General features: G+C 44.5%; 2 long non-coding RNA genes across 2 annotated transcripts; both read right to left on the bottom strand.

Annotated features, from left to right (window-relative positions):
* Positions 1–1,475: 1,475 nt before the first annotated feature.
* Positions 1,476–2,111, bottom strand: LOC120041427. Its single transcript, XR_005475889.1, has 3 exons — positions 1,982–2,111; positions 1,594–1,705; positions 1,476–1,499 (listed from the first exon to the last, which is right to left on the bottom strand). It is a non-coding gene; the product is annotated as an uncharacterized LOC120041427 (long non-coding RNA).
* Positions 2,112–3,025: 914 nt separating this feature from the next.
* On the bottom strand, positions 3,026–3,447 carry LOC120041428. Its single transcript, XR_005475890.1, has 3 exons — positions 3,424–3,447; positions 3,272–3,333; positions 3,026–3,190 (listed from the first exon to the last, which is right to left on the bottom strand). It is a non-coding gene; the product is annotated as an uncharacterized LOC120041428 (long non-coding RNA).
* Between the last annotated feature and the right edge of the window lie 3,247 nt (positions 3,448–6,694).

Below are 6,694 nucleotides of genomic sequence, written 5' to 3'. Positions count from 1 at the left end.
ACATGACCTGGGGCCTGTTGCACAAAACTAGGATAAGGGATTAAGCCAGGATATCTTGGTGATCCTGGCTCAATTGATCCGTAATCCGGTTGCACTAAAGATGGATAGGGGGCAGGAGGATATGTTATGGTATAAATTACCATGGAGATTTATTCTGTGGAGCTAGCCTGCTCCAGACCAGGCTAAATTCCAGGATCTATTTAATCTCATCCCTAATGTCAGTCAGCAGTCACCACAAATGGAAACCAATAGTTATTTCACTGCTCACTATACATTGTTATCACATATAACTAGACCCACTGTCATTATTTAAACGTTTGTGATCATTAATTTCAATGATTTTGGATAAAAAATGATTTTTAGATGATGTTGCTATCATTAGATAATTTACAGTTTCCCATAGACTATAAGGCTATATATAAAATGATAGAATATTAGGGCCACAGAGGGGAAAAAAACACAAGTCATAATATTGTAACCAGTTGTTTTAAAGGAGGACAGTTGTTAAAATGACAGATGTGGGGCATTTCGTGAAATTGTACTTCAGTATGGTTTCATAAACAAAGACATGCTGATGTGCCAGACTATTAAGTATCACATTGTCATAAGTATCAAAACTGTAAAAACAATATGTAGCTTTTCTGCAGAAAGAACCAGCCTCATAAATTTATGACTTTATCCTTTTTCTTCAGTGTGGCCCTAGTACTCTGTCATATAAACAAATACACATTCCATATGAATATAAAAACACAATGTGTAACATTATGTTCCTTTATTGAATAAGGACAAAACAAAGCAGGTAAACCATCAGCTCCTTTCGAAACTGAAGTCACAGTGACTCTACAAGATGGAAAGCACAGAATCCAAGCATATTATACAAAATGATACATACACATTCAAAGGTCTGTATATAACACACCCTGCATGTCTGCACACTAAAATAAATGCAGGACAAATCCATACACATCAACTGAACAGACAAATGAATGGATGCAGTAGCTCCCTGCAGCCTTGTATTACACACAGTATACCGCACAAAAATCATAAGAGGCCAAATTCGTAAAAAAAACGAACCCAAAAACCCAAATTCCTCTGCCACCGCAGGACATATTTAACCAAAATTGAAAGCACACATACTAACTAAAATAATTCAACACATATTGGTCCCTCAGCAGCCGACCACTGTCGTCATCAGGGAAGATTGCCGGATTGTCCCAGTCCATGGCCGGTGGCACTCTGGGGGCCCTCTCCTTCCTCAGGCAGGCCACATTGTGGAGGACAGCACAAGCCACAGTAATATCACATGCCCTAACAGGGCTGACCCTTAATTTGTGAAGGCAGTGAAAGCGTGCCTTCAGGAGGCCAAAGGTCATTTCAACTCTGGCCCTGGCATGGGCATGGTTGTAGGCCTGCTGTGCTTCCTGGGGGTCTGTGAAAGGTGTCAGGAGAAAAGGCTGGCACCTAACCCCCGTCTCCCAGCAACACACCAGAGAATTCACCTGTCAACACAAAATCTCATCATTATACCTCATAAACACAGTGATATTCTTGACACAGCCATGATTGGTTATAAATAGGGGTTGTGTGGCTTACCTTGTGATAGGCACTGATAGATTTCAGAGGCCCGAAAGATTCTGGAGTCATGGACTGAGCCAGGCCATTTTGCCACAACATTGCTGATCACACAGTCAGCATTGCAGACCATCTGAAATCCAAGATGAGGAATATTACAACAATCAATGCACATCACTGGCAATGCAGAGTGTTCGTCAATGGACAATATCAAAAAGTTATGTTCACCTGAACATTAATGCTGTGAAAGGATTTCCTATTCACAAAATCGGCTCATGGGCACCTGAGGGGGCTTTATCCTTATGTGTGTGCAGCCACTGCACCAATGACATTGGGGAAACCTGTCACACAAAGTAAGAGTATCCTACTATGTGTTAACAGTTGTCCTGTAATTTGTAGATCCTCTTACCTGCAATCCTATAGAACTCCTCTTTGATGTCACAGAGTCTTCTGTGGCCAGGGAAGGAGATGAAGACATCTGCTAATGCTTTGATAGCCAGACACACACTCCTTATTGTGCGGCAAATTGTGGCCTTGTTCAGCTGTCTGCATCCCCCACTGAGTACAGGAAGGCTACATAGCAAAAAAGCGCAAGGCCACACAAACCATTTGCTCCACACTCAGTGCATGGCTCGTGCAGTGCGGTGCTTAATCCTGGGACCCAGTAGTCTGCATAGATACCTGATGCCATCTGCAGAAAACCTGTATCTTTCAATAGATGGTCATCAGGAAGGCCAGTGGGTCCAACGGTCCCTGAAGACCTTTCTCGCCTGAAGGCTTCCTCAGCACAAGTGCTTCTTCATCCACCACATCTCGCACGAATGGGCATGCCATTGTCAGAGCAGAAAGGAACACACAATTTTGGGCCTTCATATAGGCTAGTGCCCACACTGGTGCTGGGGGGGTGGGCAAAAGAGGGCGATGCCTTATAACGATGACTGGTTGTACTGATTGCTGGGAAAATAAAAAAAACCTTAGAAAGATGCACACGTCCTGTGTGCTCACAATAAGAGCTCATATGTCATGGCTCACTTGACTTTACGAGAATATACCTAATTTTTTTTTGAGCTGTGTCATCTTCTTGGAGCTGGGGGAGAAAGAAAAATAATGATTAATACATTTGTGTTACAGTTAGCATACAGTGTACATTGAAGGCATATCTCACTCCCTCTCAAGTTTTTTATTTCAAGGTCCAGTTTCCTAATTGTCCTCTTTTTTATTTCGGACTCCAGGCAAGATTTTCCATCTTTTCTTTCTTGTACTGAATGTCTATGTCTGCCAGTTCTATTTGGCGCGGAGGTGGTTGCCATACAACTTTCTGATAGCTTGTGAGCTCTGTAACACAATACAATTAGCGCAGCTGGAATTTTGCAGGATGTGGTGTCCTTTTATTAATACGCACTATGTTGCCAGGCTGGTTTTCCCACTGTATAGCATCTGGGTCCGTAAAAGAAATTAGATTTTTTGATTTTGATGAGGACTCCTCACCATTGTAGAGTAAATAGTACTTTCACAGTCTTAACATGATACCTCATGCCTTCTGGAATCCAGAGAGATGGTCTTCTCCCTCATCATCGTCTCCATCATGTGCTGTTGCTGCTGCACTGGGGCCTTCACCCTATCACATTTAATCGGATTCATATTGAAGCTAGTAGACAAGACATGCCAGGCCTACAGTATGCTTTGATGGAGTACTCACTGGATCAGCATCGTCTGGTGCTTGTGCTGGTGGCTCTAACAGGAACACAGTGCTGCCAGACACTGCAAGGCAATAGGTAAACCAAAGTCAGACAGTCCAAATTGATTCAATATGAATGTGGTTGTATCCCATGTAGAGATGGAAGGACATACCTTGAATGAAGCGGGTGGCATCTGGGAGGAACCTATGCTCGTCTCTTTCCCCCCAGGGATCCCCTCTAAGACGGGCCTGCCTTTATTTAGCCCAAGGCCATGTCCTCTGCTGGGGTAAGGTCAGCCTTTGGTGACCCACCACCCGTGCCTTGTCTGTGGGTATTCTTTTCACTGCTAAACAGTACAGACAATGTGTGAGCAGGACCCTTCTGGGTACAATATATGCTTGTGCTTTGTTAAATATTAGTCAGGGACCATACCATTCTGCAGAATGTTCTTGTATTTGATTTTGACCTGCTGCCATGTCCGTTTTGGCCCGTTCATGTTTAATCTACACACACACACACACACACACAACAATTTAATGGAGTCACACTGCAAAAATTACTTGGTATTTTTGTCTTGTTTTCAGTAAAAATATCAAAAAATGTATATAGCTTTATACAGTGTGATGGAGTTACTTTACACAATTTCACTCATATCTGCAGTGCATTTCAATTAAAAATTTAACCGTTTCATAATTACAGTACAACTGCATTTTTGGAGATGTGAATTAAATATTTGAATTGTAATTGTGATGTTTCGCGGAGCGGGTAGGTGAGTGTGTAATTGTGCACTACTTACGCATTCAGGCGGTCTGCAATACTTTGCCACGCTTTTCTCTTTGCTTTATCACTGTGGCGGTGTTGCCTTTCTTCTTAATTATTATATTTACCTCCTGTATGCCTCCATGAGGATTTGTGTTCCGACGGGGAAAAGTACAGCGGCTCTAGTTGCCATGGTAAATCAGTTAATCTGTGATCTGTGGCGGCGGTCTATTTGAGTGAGCCGTGAGCGCGAACCTATCCAGGATTGGTTTCACACTGGCTTAATGAATCCGTGTCTGCTCATCCTGGCTTGGTCTTTGTGCAACCAATTAAGCCTGGACGCACATGTTTTGGCTTCATTGAGCTCAGCTGAGTCATTTATCCCGGATGTCTTAATTCTACTTTTGTGCAACAGGCCCCTGGTATGAAAGACAAAACAAAACAAGATGGGAAATATTATCAACATTACTTTGCAGTTTTCACTGGCTGTCCCTCAGGTTGTGGCAGGAGGACACATATTTGGCTGTTAAAACTGCACATTTTGGCTTCTCACCCAATAAATATTTGATTTTTTCTTCATTTTTATAGTTTCAAATTCTTGTATTGAATTATAATTTTGGTTAAGAATATTCTCTTAGGTCTGAGTATTTGTCACAGTGTAATAGGAAATGCCTCTCTGTCTCTACCCTCCCCTGGAGCAGAGGGAGCACAGCCTGTCCTCTCTGGGCAGCCAGGTTTGTCTGTGACGACCGGTCTCTATAGCCAGACTGTCCTCTCTGGGCAGCACGGTTTGTCTGTGACGACCCGGTCTCTATAGCCAGACTGTCCTCTCTGGGCAGCCAGGTTTGTCTGTGTTGACGCGTCTCTTAGCCAGACTGTCCTCTCTGGCAGCCAGGTTTGTCTGTGACGACCGGTCTCTATAGCCAGACTGTCCTCTCTGGGCAGCCAGGTTTGTCTGTGACGACCGGTCTCTATTGCCAGACTGTCCTCTCTGGATAGCCAGGTCTGTCTGTGACGACCGGTCTCTATTGCCAGACTGTCCTCTCTGGGCAGCCAGGTTTGTCTGTGTTGACCGGTCTCTATAGCCAGACTGTCCTCTCTGGCAGCGGGTTTGTCTGTGACGACCGGTCTCTATAGTCAGACTGTCCTCTCTGGGCAGCCAGGTTTGTCTGTGTTGACCGGTCTCTATAGCCAGACTGTCCTCTCTGGGCAGCCAGGTTTGTCTGTGACGACCGGTCTCTATAGCCAGACTGTCCTCTCTGGACAGCCAGGTTTGTCTGTGACGACCGGTCTCTATAGCCAGACTGTGCTCACTGAGTCTGTACCTAGTCAATGTTTTCCTCAGTTTTCTATCAGTCACAGTGGTCAGATAGTCTGCCACCATGTACTGTCTGTTTAGAGACAAATAGTATTGAAGTTTACTTAGATTTTTCGTGGTGTCTTTCCAATAGGTGATATATTTATTTTTGCTTTGTCATAATTTGGTTGGGCCAGATTTTCTGAGTGCTGTCCTGAGGCTCTATGGTGTTGGTTTGGGTTTGTGAACTGAGCCTCAGAACCAGCTGGCTGACTGCTGTCCTGAGGCTCTATGGGGTTGGTTTGGGTTAGTGAACTGAGCCTCAGAACCAGCTGGCTGACTGCTGTCCTGAGGCTCTATGGGGTTGGTTTGGGTTAGTGAACTGAGCCTCAGAACCAGCTGGATGAGTGCTGTCCTGAGGCTCTATGGGGTTGGTTTGGGTTAGTGAACTGAGCCTCAGAACCAGCTGGCTGACTGCTGTCCTGAGGCTCTATGGGGTTGGTTTGGGTTGGTGACAATGAGCCTCAGAACCAGCTGGATGAGTGCTGTCCTGAGGCTCTATGGGGTTGGTTTGGGTTAGTGAAATGAGCCTCAGAACCAGCTGGCTGACTGCTGTCCTGAGGCTCTATGAGGTTGGTTTGGGTTTGTGAACTGAGCCTCAGAACCAGCTGGATGAGTGCTGTCCTGAGGCTCTACGGGGTTGGTTTGGGTTAGTGAACTGAGCCTCAGAACCAGCTGGCTGACTGCTGTCCTGAGGCTCTACGGGGTTGGTTTGGGTTAGTGAACTGAGCCTCAGAACCAGCTGGCTGAGTGAACTCTTGTTTCATCTCTTGACATTGTAGAGCTGTGTGATGGAATGTTTTGGGGTCACTTGTTTTTAGATGGCTGTAAAATTTGACGGCTCTTTGTTCTATTTGAATAAGGAGGGGGTATTGGCCCACTTCTACTCTATGTGCTCTATTTTTCTTTGCACTTGCAATACGGTCTTGCAAAACTTTGCATGCAATATTTCAATTAGATGTTTGTCCCATTTGGTGAATTCATTATTAGCGAGTGGACCCCATACTTCACTGCCATGTAGATCAATTAGTTCTATAACTGATTGAAACATTTTGAGCCAGATTCTAATTGGTTCTAATTTCAATTTTAATGTTCCTTTTAATGGCATAGAATGCTCTTCTTGCTTTGTCTCTCAGCTCATTCACAGCCATGTGAAAGCTACCTGTGTTGCTGATACTTAGTCCTAGATATGTGTAGTTTTTGGTGAGTTCTAATAGAACTCTCTCTCTCCCCCCCCCTCTCTCTCTTCTTTCTCTCCCCCCCCCTCTCTTTTCTCTCTCTCTCTCCCCCCCTCTCTCTCTCCTTCCCCTCTCTCTCTCTCTCTCTC

This window comes from Salvelinus namaycush, unplaced genomic scaffold, assembly GCF_016432855.1.
Source record: "Salvelinus namaycush isolate Seneca unplaced genomic scaffold, SaNama_1.0 Scaffold466, whole genome shotgun sequence".
Classification (NCBI taxonomy): Eukaryota; Metazoa; Chordata; class Actinopteri; order Salmoniformes; family Salmonidae; genus Salvelinus; species Salvelinus namaycush.
Note: the sequence above shows the minus strand (reverse complement) of the source record. Positions and strands in the feature narration are given on the sequence as shown.